The sequence below is a fragment of the Bombus affinis genome, chromosome 2 (genome assembly GCF_024516045.1).
Source record: "Bombus affinis isolate iyBomAffi1 chromosome 2, iyBomAffi1.2, whole genome shotgun sequence".
Classification (NCBI taxonomy): domain Eukaryota; kingdom Metazoa; phylum Arthropoda; class Insecta; order Hymenoptera; family Apidae; genus Bombus; species Bombus affinis.
In genome coordinates, this window is record NC_066345.1 from 14,731,984 (window position 1) to 14,751,391 (window position 19,408).

General features: G+C 36.6%; 1 protein-coding gene across 3 annotated transcripts in view; it reads right to left on the reverse strand.

The window, feature by feature from the left end:
* Positions 1-19,340, reverse strand: part of LOC126926352 (solute carrier organic anion transporter family member 3A1) — a 67,147-nt gene extending 47,807 nt beyond the window's left edge. For 2 of the 3 annotated variants that reach the window (XM_050742701.1, XM_050742691.1), the window contains exon 1: positions 19,052-19,340. The gene's annotated coding sequence lies outside the window, so the exon portion shown is untranslated. Of the gene's footprint in view, positions 1-2,488; positions 3,246-19,051 lie in introns of those variants that run through there. The other variant, XM_050742698.1, reaches the window with a different exon arrangement.
* Between the last annotated feature and the right edge of the window lie 68 nt (positions 19,341-19,408).

Consider the following 19,408-nt stretch of genomic DNA (forward strand, 5'->3'; position numbering starts at 1 on the left):
AACACCACGCTACCCCGCTGAGCCTCGACATTTCTTTCCTTCGTAGGTCGGCTGAAGGACTCTGGTGAGGACTCACATGATCGACCATTGTTTAATTAATCTCCCGCCTTGTAATGTTATCGCTCGTAACGTGATTTATAGACCAAATACAGCAGCTATAAAAGGTATCTGTAGATCACTATATTTGTTATATCCATAGAAACAAAGTGAAGAACGCAAGAATCAAAGAATCAGGGAATTTGAGAACCCTAAGAATCCAAAAGTTACAATTCAAAATTCAAAACAAGATTTTCTTATTATTTCTTAGATTGCAAGAATTATGATGCAAATAAATTACTATTTTTCTGCGAAGCGATAACAAAGTCCAACAATTCGGAATTCAAACTGTTAAATGATCCCAGCATAATGTCTACGCTACTCGTGGAAAGATGGAAAGACAGGCGAATTCAAATGGAACAGCGCTGAGCCCACGGAATTAAACGTGGCGACTAGTTAACTTTACGGGGAAAACTTCACTGGCGGTATTTAAACGTTGTCATTGTAACGGTCCGGTAACATTTCATTCTTAATGACGATCATGTCGGCCATACGTCCATTTCGACCGTATAACCATCGTCACCGTTACCATTTTATGGCCACCATTTCGAGCGAACTCGCGCGACATTCGCGCATATAAACGATAGCTGTTATTTCCTTACGATCGAATAACGTTCCAAATTTTCTATCTATCTACATATGTGTCTTTTCTCAATGAAAAATTCCATCCCAGCTCTCTCACTCTCGTTCGATGATATTCCATCTGCAATTTTCCATCTGCGATTTTTCATCTATAGTCGCTATTACTCCATCGATTCCAGGCATCGATTTTCAGCTCGCGTACACAGCCATCCGATAAATTATCCTCAACCTCGACCTACGACGGAATCGCCGAGAGAAAACAGTGGATTACGGCAACCAGTGACTTTCTCTGACAGAGTGAGCGACTGGTATAGGCGAGTTCCACTGGTCGTTCGAATACCCCGTCCAACATTTCGAGTCTTCTAGTCAAATCGCCGGTTTTCAACTTATTTAACCAGCGAGAATACGTACACCGCACGTGAATAGACATAGACACGGGACATTAACGAGTAACATGTAACGATTCTACTATAATTTACTCGGATTAATTTCATAAACGACAAATGTCTTTTGCTGTTTGGTAAAATCGATCTGAAATTGTAGCGCATTATGTTTTTCTTAGAAAGCCTGCGATCTTTTTTTGGAATCTTATTAGGATCCTTATCGAAGATAAAATAAAGGAATTGTAAATACGACAATGCTTACAATATGTCTCGTACAATATGTCTCATGCCGATACAAAAGCAAAACTCGGAATATAAACAGAGTACATATAGCTGGCACACTCGAAATCGTAGAATAGCATTTGACTATGATTTGGTGAAAATCGATTTTGAAACGGGTGAAATACGTGCACTTAGGTAATGAGAAGAGGATATAGTCGAGGATCGAACGTCTTTCGGATGAAATTCGGCGTGAAATACGAGATTCCATACGGTTAGCAAGTTTCTGAAATGTTCTAGAACTCGAAATAGTAGAATATTGCATTTCGAGTATCAAATATCGCAATTCCTCTACAAAGTAGCGAGGCAGTTCCCATTAAGCTCTACCTGATAAAATTATCGCGACGAGGAATACGAGTTGCTTTTATGAATAATAAAAATAAGTATCTTAGAGTAGCAAAGAAAATATCGAAAATTATTCCCATAAATAATTTCTGCAACAGAGACAGAAACCAAAACCAGGATTTCAAAAATTCCATCGAAATGGTTATTATTATTAATATTGATTCGGACAGCACAGGCAAATAATGAAATATATAGGTAGCCAAAAAAGCAGACCTCGAAAAACTTTGTAAATTGGCTACTTTCCTTAAACGGACGAGCGACATTATTCTCGAGAAAAATAGCACCAAATGGTCGATTAATCACGTTCGTGACGCAAACACCGAAATGTGAAAATTAAATCGATGATACACAACGTTCTCGTGTTACATTTACGCTTCGCGTAAATTTTCCTTTTCACGATATTTTATCGTGTTACGAAGGTAAATAATCGACATGCAGACCTAAGAGAAAATTCTGTCATGAAAATACGCGTAAAAGCAACGTTCGATATCAGGTGCAATTACCTTAAAAAGGTTCGACAATTTCGTCATGGAAATAACGAGACGAGTGAATTAAAATAAAATAAAAACTATCGAGTCGAGCGAATTACGATAATTTGAAACGAAGACTACGAAATGGACGAATTGTGAAAATATTTGGCAGAAAACACAAACGCTTCCATTAACACGATTAATCAAAAATTCGTGCAGAGGTATGATTAATAAAAACGAAAACATGGTCAGGTTACAAATGTTTCACAAGAGAGGAAGAAACATGGAATTTATCATTTCCACGTTTATACGTAGTTCTTAAATTAAACTCACCAAACCGTATGTATCTCACTTGTTACACCAAAGCGTTTCTCCGAACTATCATTGTCGACTTTTGTCGCAATACACGTATACACAAAAGATAAGGAGCGAACTGTGTCACTCAAACGTACACATTGAATATCACGCCCACCGTTACAACACGCTGCAAAACACACTGTGCAATATCACGATTCGTTTAAATATTTATTGTTTAATCGAGACGATCCACGCTATTCGACGATCTGGACAACGCTGCGAGCCATCCAACCCTACCTTCGACGAAACTATAAAGCGATCGCACGATGACTGATCGCTTGTAAACCGAATTTTTTTATCCGAGTCTGGAGAAGGCCCGCCCCTACTTTTTATTTCACAGACATGTGACTGCCCCTGCGTGTCACTTTTGATTCGTCCAACGCCAGATTTTATGAGAATTGTTTGGCGTAACGTCGCTTCCATGATTATACGACGAAGGTGGCTAGTTCGATCGAAACTCCGGCTGCACGGAAACTGAAAAATACGAAGTTGGAGAGAATACCGAAAATACATTACTTTTAAATTCATCGTTTTTAAAGATTTACGAAACTAATCTATCGTCGAGGAATATCTTCGTAATATTTATAAAACTTTTGGTTTCTGACGAAACGTAACTTTCATGACTTTACGACGGAGGTGGTTGGTTCGATGGAAGTTCATATCGAACGTCTTAATTTTATTAGCTCGATCCTCTTGCACAATCGTTTACTAGCTAATAATATCAGCGAATAAACAGGCGACAAATTTTAGATTGTACACTCCTCTTATAATTTTATACCTTACGAATACGAATAGAACGATCGGAACGTTCAAAATTTACTTGCAAAATTTCATTCACTTTCTCATCAGACTTGACCTTGCTACATATACAAGAGGATTTATCGAGAATGAAAATAAAATATGAATGAATGTAATAAAAGGTATTTTGCTGTAGAATTTTGCTGGTAATTGCTACTCATCTAAATTAACTTTCATTTTAAATAACACTTATACAATATCTTAAACATATTGTTTACAATAAATTTATAATATTCTAATAGTATGTGTCTTTTCCGTATTGCACCTCTAAATTATCGAAAATGATGTAGTAAAAATATAAATTCGATAAGTAGATACATGAACTTTCCTAGATCATTGGAAAGAGATAGCAAAATCCCAAAACAAAGTCGTCGTGGGATTATGCAACGATTATGGGGAACCATGAAAAGGAAACCGACTGGACACTCTCTCCGGACCTATTCGATCACCGATCAACCTTAACCTCCTTTCATTCCGGAATAGGGAAATCGGCAATTATGGTTAACTTGTTACTTTCTCCGTGTGTATATTACGTTGAGCATAACATTACACGCGTAATACGTAAACACAGCAGAGTGGACGTGACCGAACAGAAAACGAAACCGAGCCGAACTGGCCTAAAATTGTTCATTATTTCGCAGAGTCTAAAATTAGATCAACTAAAATCAGATAAAGTTTGGGAACCATATTTCATAAATACGACGACACGAGAAATTCAGATATTTTGCGGACGATATTAGCGTAGTTTTCAGCTTCACTGTCCAATTTTTCTTGAAGGAAAATGTGACAAAATATTCAAACTATTTGCTGTGTGTAAATATCGATAGCCGAATGCCACTCTCGACGTGTTTCAAATAAAAATTTCTCTTGTATTCGCAAGCTAAAAGCTATCGCAAACTATCTGTTTAAAATTTAGAATAAAATTTGTAAAAAAGTTTCGCTGGTACTGGGACTAATTCAGCGCGCTCGGTAAATCACTAGCGCAAAGTTACCTTCGTATCGGTTCCAATTTCAAACTTTCGTTCGGTCACAACGGTATAACGAAACAAGTTTTCAAATTCGATTCTATCGAAAACGAAAAGCATGGCGAAAAAATATTTGTATTCCATATTTTCGATAGGTATATCGCCTCGCATAGGATCGCAGCAGCCTGTAACAAAAAGCAATGAAAGAGATAACGATCGGGACGATAGAAAGGATCACACCGTGGAACTGGTAGAATTTTTTAATTGGCCCAGACCAACAATGAATCCGCGTTTCCACACTTTGGTTTACGTCACTCGTCGATACCGTGTTTCCGCTAATGAAGCAAAATTCCCAGAGTGTACACGAGACACGGGAAACGTTTGTCTTGTGTCAGCGTACCTTATAATCGGTACCATCGACGTGCCCCACCGCGCGGGAAAAAATTCCTGATAAATTGCTGGGGAAACGCTCGAGCGGCGCATTCTCGTTCACGAATACGCGCGGACACCACTGAAGCCATTATGCCGTTGCATCATATGAGCCAACGCCGCGCGATCCACGTGAGTTTAATATCCTAACCTCGTTTCAGTTAATTACTCGTGATTAGCCTGAAGACAATCTGAACTAGGTCTTGTCACGTAACTCCTCCCATGTCTTTGAACGTCGACCCATTCGGTTCGCATTCTTTCTTTCCTCCTTCTGCCACGTTATGAATCTTTCGTTTTCTCATTTTTTACCTCTTGGCGATGCCTCCTCTTGTTTTATTTCGGCCGAACGACGACTCAGATGAGCAGATATCCCTCTTGTACAGGGTGTCCCAGTAATTATAGTACGATCGAAGGGAAGCCGATTACTTGAAACTAACTCGATTCTGCTACCGAACGGTTTCGGTTCAATAGATTCGTCGCTGTTAGGAGAGTAGTATATTAATAAAACGAGACGAAAATAAATAGATAAAGCGAGATCTAGCCTTTGGATGGCAAAGGCTTATTCGATCCTGATAGGTATAATAATATACTTCACGTTTATTGCCATCTAATTATAAAATAGCTTCACGCGTTCAATTATATCACGTTCGTTCAGTTATATTAATTCAAATTATACGAATATAATTCTACTCCTTAAATGAATTTTATTATCGCACGACGGTGTAAATTACTTTCGTTCAAAACTCTTTGCTCCGTCAATGTAAATACAATAAGATGTTTGACGTGTATGTGACGGTATTCACGCGACAGGTTTGAGCAAACCTCGGTCAGGCGAGGTTTAAAAGAGATAGATAACTTGTAGTCGTAAGTGTCATGGATTGCGGAAGGTTAAAGGGCAACAGTTCGATACATATAAGCGAACGTTCTACATAAAATCAATCATAAACCAATATTTAGATTCTGTTTCTTTAGGAATATATGGTAGCATTTTAGTAATTTTCTCTGCATTTTATATGTCCCGTGACTAGGATATTCTATACTATTATAGCGATCATCTCCAACGACATTTTTCATCGTCGCCTGATAATAAATATTCCATCACGAACAGCTGATTTCTTATAGCTGGCTCGATCATTGGAAACGACAGTGGAACATGAATAGTCTGGGTGCAATCGAATGTTAAATATACGCCTATGAAATATTTTTAGGTGTAGCTTTTGCTTCGATGCTTCATTCCACGGAATAACGCAGGTTTGCTCGTGCGTGAAGCAAATTGGACGGCGTTCGGTAATCGTCGATGATTCTTTCAATGATCCAACGACCAAGTTCTCTCTCCGCCTTTATTTCGTCGCGAATATTAGTTCGTTAATCCTTACAAATTTATTTCGATAAGAATTTATCGGAAATATCGGATTGGTTAACAAAACAGGAATTTCAAGCTGATAAAGTGTCCGCGCAAGGCTTCCGCTAATTACATCTCTTTGATTTACGCGAATTGTTCAAGCTGTACTTTTCTAGTTATGATTAATGAACGAAACCTCTCAGGATACACCTACAAAGTACTTAGCAATTTAAATAAGTTCGTGCGCCAAAAAAAAAGTAGATCAGTGATATCATTATTCTCGTGTCGCGTATGCGGTGAGTTTTCATTTAAATATCACACAGGAATAAAATTCTAATGCATCCAACGTATACGACGAATTTTCGAACGTACTTTCCCTTTTTCAGATTTATCGTAATTTTCGAAATATCCGTTTCCAATGATTTTTCGTTCGCGCGACACGATGATATTTGATATCTGATAAAGCTCGTGGCAATATTGGAAATGGAATTTGAGAAATCATCATACGTAGCAAAAATATTTACTACGCGTTTTACGAGAGTTTGGTTAATAATTTGCAAAATATATAGATAAAATAGATATTGTGTTTTCCGTGCGTTACGCTTTAATATCGTACAAGAATTTGTTTTAGATCGTAGCCATCATCAGAAATATTCAAATAAGGATCCGCGCATACAGAATTTGCATAAAATTCCTCCATCCTAGAAATCCATTTCACGGGTACGTTCATCGTTTAAAGTCAATGAAACGAAATTCACGTGGAATACGAATGGTTGTCTGACCTGGTTTTCAAGTTATGGTCGTTTTTGTGTTTCAAAGCTGCTTCTAACAAACTGAATTGCTGTAACTAATTCCACAGAACTGTTTACCATTGAAGTCTGCTATATGTACATCCAGATAAGGATCTGAAGCTATTGAGCACATCAAACCGATCGTTTCCAACATTCTATTCAGACGGATACACGTTTATCGACCGAATTAACGTGAATAACTTGTATTCCTAAAAAAAAACATTAAATGGATCGTATATCAGCGTGAATTACGTTATTTTTTTAATATCAAATTTCATCAAAGGCCACTCTCCGTATGTCGTACAGCATACTTTACAGTTAGTGTGCAATTTAGCTTAGAGTGCTGGGATTAATTTACTTGTTTATTTCGATTTCTTAGAAAAGTTCAAATACTAAGAGTCGAATTCTATCGATAAATCTAGGAGATACATTGCAGAGGATTCCAATGTATTATGTTGACAAAACATGGAATATTTTTCTTGTAAGGAGAAAATTCTTGTTTACTAAAAATTCTCATATATTAGATATGTTAGCATCGCTAGATTAACATTTTTATTAAATCGTCGTAATTTTTAACACCAACCGTTTGTGTTGTGGCGAATATTTTCTGACGATAATCTGTATCGATTATTACCACAGTATTATCTCGTCTGCCATTCGTTTCAAACATTTTCACCATTTCCCTGTTTACAAAACTTGCTTGCTACGATATCGTTCATTTTATAGTAAACTAGTCTACTACCAATATCATGATTCATTCACAAACTCTTATTCACCTCGAACTCTTTCTAGCTATATTTCACGTCTTAAAATACTTTCTACGCTCTCAGCTATAATGTATTCCAGTCAAAAATAAAAAAGTATTTCTACTAATCTTCAACAGTATCATTCATTCTCTTGCTTCACACAGACGATCGTGCAACCAAAATTTCATGATATATAACCCACAAACTTTTTTCCAGAGGAAAATTCGTTTCTTTCTCCGCTCGGGTTATCTCCATTTTGCGATGTTTTTCACGCGGAAATAATTCAAACCGCGTGTTCTCTCGCTTCTTTTCGCGTAATTAATCGAACCTAATTTTAGAGGATGCATTCTTCGGCATATGAATAAGATAACCAGTTTCAACTGCTTTTTCAAGCTGCACATTGAGACACGAAAAATGAGTTTCAAGACAAAGTTGGACGTTACAAGGGAAATAAAAGAAGTTGAAGAACGCGAACATTTTACGCACATTGACGCGATATTTTTAATCTCTGACTTTTTCACGGTCACCTGCGTGCCTATGTCATTCGCTGTGTACAGCCGCGTTTACAAAATTTTAAAAGCGTATATTGTAGGAGACTAGGAAATATTTGTACGTGGATATTAGTCATCTCTGTGTGCACTTAAGAAGAATTGGCTTGCGATCACAGCCATTCTTCTCTCTTGGCCGAACACGGAAATCTGACAGAACCGACCTTCGTAGAAGATTTACCTAACGTATTATACAATAGCGACGTATACATAGGATCAAGTACCTCTGGCAATTTAACTGAAATTGATTTTTACCTCCATGGAAAGTCACATGCTTGCAAGTATCGTGTAGAAGCAGCGACGAAATTGTTCGCAACGATCGCGAGAAATTATGCCCCGCTAAATGTGATTGTTTCCCCTCGAGCAAGTATTCGGCAGGAAATTTCTGCGATATTAACGTCGAAATTGAGTTAGAGCTTTTCCTGCATCGGCGGCACCGCTGATCGGTTAACAGATATTGAATTTTAGAGGCCGCGAAGCATTAAATCACAGGGATGTAACCATTGATTAATCGCTAATTACGTGTTTACCACAACGCTCGTCGATTCAGGAAAATGTTTGGCAATCGGAATCAACTAATTGTTCATTTAACTTGCATTTCTAATTTCTCCCCGTTGCAGACGCGCTATCGTAAAGGGCAGAACGCCATCAGGTACGCACGCAGATCGCATCTTTGTTGTTGCATCGAACCATCGATCAGAGATCAATTTAATAATTTATACAGGTGGTAAATTTTTGGTAATTATCGATAGTTCTCGGTTTTCATATCTCAATTTTCTACTGCTCTAATTCTTGTCGACGATTCGTAAAAGTATTTATCGTAATATCGTATCTCTAACGTGTTGAAAAGCACGTGTTGAAAAACGTATTATACATTGCTATTAATATTATCGTTAACTAAAATAATAATTTATCACGAAAATACGATAGATAATATCAATGATACTACAATGGATAACTTCAATACATAATACGCGATAAATGAATATATTCATAAGAAACTGAGGGAAAACATGTATACGTTTATATATACACATATATTTTGCAAGGAAATTTGCAACAAACTAATTTACTGCATTTAACCATCTCGATCATCAATTCGATAATCATGGCAGTGAAATATTAATTTTCTGGGCTAAACACAACGAGAAAGTACGCTGGCGAGAATTTATGGTCTACTAGCAGCGCGTTTATGTAACGATTCCTCTATTCGCGATCATAAAACTGTAACGAGGTCTCTTCCGAAACAAAAAGCGGGAAAAAAAGAGCAGCTGGAAAAAGAAGTCTCTCGTAATCGATGCTTATCGAAATTACTCTCTCACAGAGCGATATAATTGCACGCTTCTCAGAAATCGCTTAACCGAGACGCTTAAACCGTTCCAAAAGCGTCCTCAATTTTATAATGAAGCTAATTTCACGATGGCTTACAGACACGGCGGAAAAATCTGGGGAAAAATGTAGGAGAGCAAGGAAAGAAGTTTTTCGCCGCTAAACGCTTCAAATTTGGCTCCAAATCATACGCTCCATTAAACGAACAACGATAATATGCATCGATGTTTCGTAATTGTAGACAGCCTCTTCAATTACGAGCTTTAGCGAACATTGGAATAAAATTTGATGGAAAATTTACGTTTTGAGAAGACTGTGGATAAAATTCACTTTGATACGTTAAAATTGCGGTCTTGGAATTATCGTGTCACATTTTTGCTTTTGTTCTAACGAGCAGCAACGATTGAATTACAAGCGTAGAACAACTTTATTCCCTGCAAATGTATGTGATATAATTTGTTTGTCAGAAGAGAAAAGAAAAGAAAAAAAGAAACAAAAAATTAATTCGCACAACTAATATTTCGAACCGTTTTATTGTCACTTTATTATTCTTTTGCCATTAGTTTCCCAAGTTTTTGCTGATATCCGGATAATCACGTTGCTCGTAGAAATGGTTAGGTTTCTTACATCGCCAGACATTGCGGTTCATGTGAAAGGAAAAGTGGCCAGAATTCTGCAAACGAGCAGAGGAGCCCTTGAAATACTTTTTTTGCACTTCCAACGATCCTCGATCGTTTTTCCACCTCGAAAAGATGGATTACCCACGAGATGCGTAGGTATCTGAGTCCTTCGTAAACACACATACACACACAAAATAATATACATATTCACTCACGTATGTTTAAAGACGTATGTTTGTCTATATGTAAGGTTTCCCGTCCTTTCAAACCGAACGTTCTAGATACAAATATAATCGAAGGCGATAGAATGGATAAAATTGCAGCAAATCTTTGATCGACGATTAATCACGTATAGTTAGATATAATTTTCTGGCGTTTCGAAAGTTTAATTACAATACATTAGAATCAATTAAAATTTAATTACGGTCTAACTTCGCTAACTATCTTGAAGATATTATCAACGATATTTTCGTAATACTAATTTTTATGCTCTATTACGAACGATTGTTCTACATTAGAATAAAGAGGTAAATGATGATTTAGGAATTCTTTATTTTATCAATTAAACGATCTTCAAATCTCTTTTATGGATACAACGAATCTCATTTGGTATTATCACAGGAATATCAAGAAAAGAAAAGAAAAAGAAAAAAGAAAAAAAAAGGAAAACAAACAATGAAATTATCTGAACCTGTTGATCAGTTGTTTAACTCTCTTTTCCCTATAGTGACAACACGAATATGAACAAAATCATGTAGAGATCTATCTATGGAAAGCAATATGTAACATCAGGTTCTGATGATTCATATATTTTTACAGCGATAGAAAAACGATAGTATGATGCATACAACCCGAGACTCTAGTTTCATCCTTTCGCTTTACATCTAAACTTCACGAAATTTTCACGAAAATTTAGTCGTCCTATTGAAAAAGTATTGATCGGCTACCGTCTCCATTTACTTGAATAAGCTTCTGAGAGTGGCGTACACTCAGAAAATTAATGTCCACAATCGATCACTATGGTTTTGCGACACAAGTCACATACGCTTCATTCTGCCTTAGATCTTCATCAAATAATAAAAAGAGCAATTTTTCTTGAATCTTGTTGCGAAAGGACAAAGAACGAAATGGCACGGGCTTAAGAAACTAAATATTTTTTCCAATTTTCAAGCCAATTTCTACTTCGAAATAGCCTTCGCTGGTCTATTTCGAGATTCACAGACGACGATCTTGGTTCAAAACTTTCATAGTCGCCGCATCTTGAAATATTTCATGCCAGTTTTTCTCCTGGAAGCATCTGCTCCCGTTCCCGCAACAGTCTGTGCACTTTTCTGAACGCATACTCTACGGGCAAATAACTATAATACGTTCGTACACCAAGAAATGACTTTTATCCTGCATAAAGGAACACGTCGTGAAAAACGTGCACGTCCATTCTCCTTTCTCTGCTTCAGAATTTTCTTGTTTCGCTGCTATACCTACGCTAAATTAAAGCCACCAATAGGACATACCCATCGTTCTTTAAAATTATTCTAATCAACGACAATAAGAAATTTTCCGTGAGATTTTCTGCGAGCGTTCGAAATTTTGGCATATTCGATTCTGGAACCATGGAATTTTGGAATTCTACTGTTCTGGAAGCTTGTAATTTGAAAAATATGAAATTTGTATATTTTAGAACGTCGAGGGTTTGGGATTTTAGTTTAGTAAATTTTTTAGAAATTCTAGAATTCTAGAAATTCGACACTTTTAGAGCTTGGCATTTAAAGATTTGAAACATTGGAATTTTTAATTTGCAGCTCTCCGATTTCACTTTTATATTTCAAACCTCTAATTTTCTCTTGAATTTCGTCTCTGTCAAGGAATCAACGCGGGTAAGAAAGGAATCGAGGTCGATAGATCTCCATTTTAAAGAAAGCAAAACGCGGAAATAGCGGAGGTCGGAACGTAAGGCCAATTTTGTTAAAAAAAAAGGCCACGAGCGTTAAATCAATCCCCATAAGGATGTTCCGTATCGAATCTTGTTACTCTCGTTGCCGTTTGTACACGCTGCCAATAAATCGATATTCAATGACAATTTGCTATCCTCGATTTTGCGTAAGAGGAGAACGAGGCCAATTTTTCGCTATTTCTGAATTGCAACCAGGTCATATTTGCACCGTCATCGTTGTGATACTTTGGTTAATTAGTTTTACCACACATGTACGCTGCAAACTGTAGGAAGTTTGTAGGAAACTGTGAGAACCTGTGGTCACAGAACGAGAATTATTTCGCCGACGTTGACAAAGTTTCACTTTTTCAAGGCAATAGCAGCGGTCGCCAACGGAAGCTTTTAATAGTACTAATGAAAACAACTTGTACACGCAAATAGTATGCAAATAAAGTAATTCTATTTGCCTCTCTTGAATTCCATGTTTATATAACGCCTGAATTTTTAAATATTGAAAATAACGCAGAATTGTGCAAGCGGTATGTGTTTAAGAAGAAAAAACGATATAAGCGTGATAGAGCCTGTTTCTGTTACACAAAGTATTATTAATCGATAGATAAAATTTGTTGACTTTCCTTGATCATAATTCTTTGCTTATTCGATTGCTAGTAATAAAAAATAATTACAGAAAAATCGCCAAAGAAGAGTTACCAAAATACTTAGAAGGGAGAATGAAGTGGAGAAGGACAGAAAAATATTAGCAAGATTCAGATGAGAAAACGAGACCAAAGCAAGGGAATACTGGAAAGGAGAGGGAGAAGAAGGATGCAGACTATGTAAAAGGAAAGGAGAAGACCTGAGACATGTAATAGAAGAATGCGAAATAACAGGAGGACCAAAGGGCATACAAAAACATTAAATGAAACTGGAGAAGGACTAACAGAACTAAAAGCAATAATAGAGGAGAGAAGGGCAATACAAGACGGGGAGGAACGACAATAAGGAAGCACAGCAAGGAGGCAAAAGCGCAAAAGTTGTCATAGTTTTAGAGACAGAAGAATTAATGGAGTGCAATATAATAGAGTGAATAAGAGGGGAGGTAGATATATAAGAAGCGAAATAGGTAAAAGAGATGTAAAACTGAAAGCTCGTCCAAAGCCGAAATAATAATAAAAAATAAAAAATAATTATGGTCGACCGTTAAAATCGCTCGGCTTCTGACATTTAACCATATTTTAAGTGAAAAGCATTCTTAATGAAGAATGACACGAGCAAATGAATTTATGTAGAAAAATAGAAAAATTTGCAAGAATGTTACATTAGGAAGTATCGAGGTATCATTATATTGTTCTCAGGTAAAAATATTCGTAGCCGAGGTATAGTTAAAATTACGTCAAGCTGATACTATTAAAACTACAGTCATGAAGAATGTTCTGTTTTATCGAGTTTTATATCCTAAACTAAGAAAGTTCGCGAGTATGTAACTCTTTCCAGCTATCTAGAGTTACCCACGTCATTATTTTATGATTTTTTTTTTTTTTTGACATATGATATATTTTTGAAGGATAGCCGTTAGATGATGAACCAATAAAATGACATATAAATTTCTAAAAATATTTCAATAAGAAATTGCTGTATACAATTCGCGCACAGAAAGCGCATATTTTTCGCACACCCAGTATATAAAAATTCAATCTCTACTAGATACGCGCACAAGCAATAAAAAATACGATAAAAAGGCCATACTGCCAACACAAAGAATGGTAGTGTGTATCTACTATAATAAAGCTCAGGCTCGTAAATATCAATGAAAAATAATCATTTATTAACGGCCTTTTAATAAACTAACATACAAAATTGTTCCAAAATTAAACGTATAATTATCTATACCGAAGTACTTTTCTTTCTGATACTGCAAATTTATTTCTAGAAATATTACAAAAGAAAGGTAAAATATTTTTAATTAGTTTAACTTTAAATCGATTTTAAAAGCTAATAGGATGTCTATCCAAATAAAAGGATAATTTATTAATTGTTAATAAAATAATTGTTAATAAAAAATTGTTAATAAAATAACACAAATACTCAATAGCAACGAATCAGTCAGATAAATAATTAATATGATAAATAATAAATAATGAATTATTGATATTGCATCTAATTAATATGCGAGTAAATACATAATTAACAATACGATCACACGTGTACCTACATCATTTATATGCACGGCTAATATTGTTTAAATCGTACGATGAAAAACTAGGTTAAGTGCGCCACGATTTACTGTCCCACATTCTTTTCTTGTTACAAATTTTCAGTTATAAACTGTCCACGTCAGAATATTGAAAAATATCATGCTTGCAAAGACATTAATGATATTAAACTACTATTTCCATGTTCATTACGAAGACGCTAAACGTGTTTACCTTTTGCATTCATAAAATTCATTAAATAAAAATGTATGCATGTAATAACTAGCAAATTCCACATCAGCTAAGAATGTGAATATTGATATTCCAGAAAACGACAACGTATTATCGGAAAATATTCCATAACATAAATTATTGTTTCAAAGATGCAGAAAATACCAACTATCAAAGTATTTGTCTAATCGATTATTCATTATGTTAGTATGCCATAATATTTAGCGAGATCATTAGCATTAATTGTACGTCTAAGATCACTGTTCGTGCCGTATACCAATTTGTTACTAGGTTTCTTAGGTATTTTGTAATTTCTACGTAATTTTTCAAATTCGCCTCAAATTTTACCAATATAAAGATAATTGTCGAGTTTCGTTACACCGTTAACGAAATTCCAAAACAATAACGTACAAAACATAACATGTTCATAAAAAGACCCCATAAATGTTCGAACATTGAGCCACAATAACGAACCATTGTGAAAGTTATCGCGATACGATGCTAAGCAATGGCCACATTTACAGTGAGTTCGCCTAACCAGGCGCGTCGCGCGCTCGAATTAATTCGGCCATTCCTTCCAGGCTATTTCGAACAGAAAAACAGACAAACATAAGCGCGAAAAATGCATTACATAACGACGAAGGAGAAATGTAAGTGGCTCGAACGAAAGCATCGGCTAGCTAAGGAAGCACACATGTGACTTTCAATTTTAATATGTCCACGGTTCGAACGTTTCGACCCACTGGATCGCTAAATCGCGCTAGTCGGGGCGACATCTTCCAGTGGTGCACGAACACCATGGAATTTATAGAGGTCACTGGTAAATTCATCCACTTCCCGACGGACATGGGTCCTCGCGTGGACGTTTGGTTTTTGCACGAAATGTCTGACCCTCGAAGGTTCAAGGATACATCGAGCTCGTGCAAAAAATATACCGAGCGAGGACAACTTACATAGAGCACCGACATTTTCGAAAATTTATCCTACTACACTATATATTTGTAGATGAATAATTTTAATGGACGATGATTTGTCTTTCGGCCGATCAAAGATCGAGAAATTTCTCCGCTTCTGCTTTCGTTTCCGGCGCAATACGCTGGTGAAACGAACGTCCTTGTTTCTTTCGCCTTTGGCTAACTTCACTGAATGGGACATAACAAGGTAAGGTCGTTTCAGATCCCTAAACCTGTACAATATTCAATCTTAAACTTTGCGTAAGAGTAATCAAACTTGTATATTATGAGACAGCATTAGGCTTTGATGTAGCAACGAAAAAATGAGAAAATATCAAAAACGAGAAGGCGATACAAACGATTCTGTGGTATGATTACTTGAATTAATGAGAGTATTATATAAGAATATTATATAAGAACTAATACAATAAGCTACAGCATAGTTGTGCTATTATAACAGCACGTAATATGTACACGTTGCTGAATTATGATAATTACAATCGAGAATATTAAGATTAAGTGAACAAACTACTTTCCTTTTGATGAATACAAGTGATATTCTTGCGTAAAACTATAAACATCGAGCTATCAGTGGATACGATACATTTGCTTCTTACGCCGCTGATAACGAGTTAAATAATATTTACAAATATAAATTTTAATAACCGTTCCTATGATAAAAAGTAACATATCTATTTGAGATATCTACAGAAATTCACTACGAAGATAGTAAACGCTATAAATCCAATCTAAAATCTAAAAAATATTTGAACATGTACTTCTAATCCAACCTAAAAGCCAAATATGTACATAGGTATCGTTAACTAAATAGTAAACGAAAGAAATCTTTTCTTCGCTGAGCTACCGAACAATTAATCATTTTCTACTCGAAACATTCAATTCCAATCTTAAAAATTTCGCAAAATTTCCCCAAAAAATTGCATTCCTTATTTATGTTGTTTCTCTAGCAAATGAACGACGTGATTTTCAGCGGGATAAGGTACGATTTCTAGAACGTCGCGTAAAGACGGGACTTTTTACGAGGTCTTAACTCTGCGACCGCGATGCGCCTGGTTGGTCAATAAAGTTCTTCACGAGCTGACACCTACTAGCCGACGGAAACGGAACAACTTTGACAGCGATTCTTTCCGCGTTTCTGCATTGAGATACCGTTGCTCATACTGTCATTATAGGTAAATTTATCCGATGGAATTTCATCAGGGGAATTCACTAGCGAATTGGATCAAATCTGAACGCAACCGTGAAACTTGACACGTCAACCTTGCGCTGTGAACGGGTGAGCATTTTTAACAGCCGGTTAATTATCGATACGGGAGTCGCTATATCGAATGGTAACAGCTGGCCGGTCGAAATTAACGTCTCGAAAAGAACATGCTGCTCTTTGTTTCTTACATCGGCGATCATATGTTGCCTTCGCTTCTTTGCCATACCCTACCAGTTATACGTGACGTTGCAAAAATAAGTGTAAGGTTTTGAGAAATTGTGCTGTATATAAAACTTCTATTATTGTTATTATTATTTGAGAATGACAATGAGATATTTTATATCTCTTATAGTAGTAAAATCCCTGCTAATGGTTTAATTATTGCTCTAGAAACATCTTAACCTTTTAATTCAACCATGATCCCAAGAAGATACAAACTACTGTTTTCTCATATCGTCGAATCCATTAAAAATATTTGTAAATGTATATTTTGTACAAATATAATCGAAAAATTATAATAATAACGTTTGGATAAATATAATGTAAGAATAAAAGATAATTATTTTTCTCCGACTGTTATAAATTCGTCCATTTCCGAACAGGTTTAAAAATCGCAAGCAGAATGAGCGCGAGACATGTTCGTTCTTGCTCGTGAACTTGGCCGAAGTAAAAAATGTTGAATCTTAGATTATATTTTTGATATTTACAGTAACGAGCAGAAAAATAGCGAAAGTCCATATACCAAACATTGAACACAATTTATTACTTGTTACGTATATAATTTATTACTATTTATTTATCGTACTTTCTTATATCCTATCTCGTATTACAGAATTACAACTACAAGTAAAACTTCTCATAATTACTCAAACGTGTAAGTAAGAATTTCTTTATTTATATGCGCGCTTTTATTAATGAGAACCAGACTGGTCAACTCCATTTTACACGAAGATATCTATTTCATTAGCCAGCACACCATCGATAGCTACATAATCTATTATATAATCAACATCTCAGAATACAAAGAACTTATTTTTATGGATTCAATTGTTACCGAGTAATAATTTATGTAAATACGATACTTTACAACGCTGTGTATTCTCTAAAAGTTCACAGAACCAACATTCCTCACGCTCGTTGTGAAACACCCAGTATACGGATATCGGTAGTCAAGCCATTCCGCAGCACTGTAGTAGGTGCATGGACGGATCGATGCTGAAAAACTGGAGATCGAAAGTAAACGTTCGAAGTTCAACGATAATGGGCATCGATACCGTGAGAAACAGTAAGCAAGAAAGAGGAACGATAAAGACAACACCATAGCCGATGTACGAGCAAACGAGAGGAACATAGAAAATCAAACTAGAAAGAAACACAAAATTTATCGTGTGTTTTGAACAATGGTCGATTAGCCGGTCCGTTATCCGTCTTCGTTGGAGTAACTGATTAAACCGCAACACCGAGTGGACGGTTAATTGGTACACCGTTTAAAAGCATGACTAGAACGGAAAGGTATCGTTTTGCATAGGACAAGGTCAGAGTCCTAAGGACTGTACCACGGCCGTGCACCGCTCGACAACAGCCGGATTCCACTCTCGATGCCGCGCGCGCGGTGACAGAGCATACCGAGAATGTAAAAATAGTTGTACAGACGCCGAGGTTCAAGACCTCAATATTGTATAGATACTACGGTAGCGCGATAGCGTTATCCATGGAATTATGGCACAGCTGTGTTTGCACGTAAACACCAGCGAACACAAGAACAACGAAAACGACCGTGCGACGAGCACAAGATTAAGATTTTAAGATATACATATCTTTCTTCATTACTTGCCGCGCTTATTCAAGAATTGCTTTCAGTGTTTGCGATTTCGTGTTGGAAATTTTCCGTTTGCAAGTTGTAAATAGTCACAGAGTGGTTATATCTAAGTATACAACTAAAAAGAAAAATTCAGCAGAGAACTGTGATTTTTTGGTGTAATCTGAGGAATAACAAAGACAGTTCATTTCCAAGTGTTCCACATCCAAAGGGAGCAACGAGAGATAACGCACGATAAGAATCTCTCTCTCAACAGGCGATACCTGTCCGGAACCTCGCGACCAGATTACGAAAACTTTGTTCTGACCTATTTCTGAAGATGCTGCATGCCATATACCTCGAGTTTTTGCGACTTAAAATATCATTTTGCTTATAGAAATTGTTTAGAGTATTTATCCCACGAAATATACCACAAACTTTGTTTTGTCCGAATTTTAGTACGAATTTTGGTAGTCTGGAAAACGTAGACTTGCAGAAAATGTTGGTAGACACGCGATGCAATTTTCGGTAAATCGAAAAAAGTCACTTGGCTCTGCGGATTGACCGAATATTCGATAGCACACGCGACATAGGAGGACCCGATGCAACGAATATTTAAAGTAGATGTTTTGATAAACTTACCGAAAGGACGCTCGAAGCACCTCACGAAACTCCTTTGTATCCAGGGCAGTGAAAAATCCTCGTGGTGACACCGCGATTAACGAGTTTTGTATACATCTAAACACACTCACTGACACTACGAGCCGAGCACTGAACGAATTTTACGCGCACGCTTGCCTTGACCTCACGATCTGACCGGTAGATCGGTAAGAATTTCACGAAAATCACATTGATAGCGTTCGACCGTCAGCTTCCTTCGGAGATCATAGACCAGCTGTGTTTTTGCCCGACCATTGAGGAACTGGTGCATGCGCACTGCGTACTAGCCGCTGTTCGCCATCTTGACTTTCTCCGGAGTAGGAAAATATACCGCGCGCA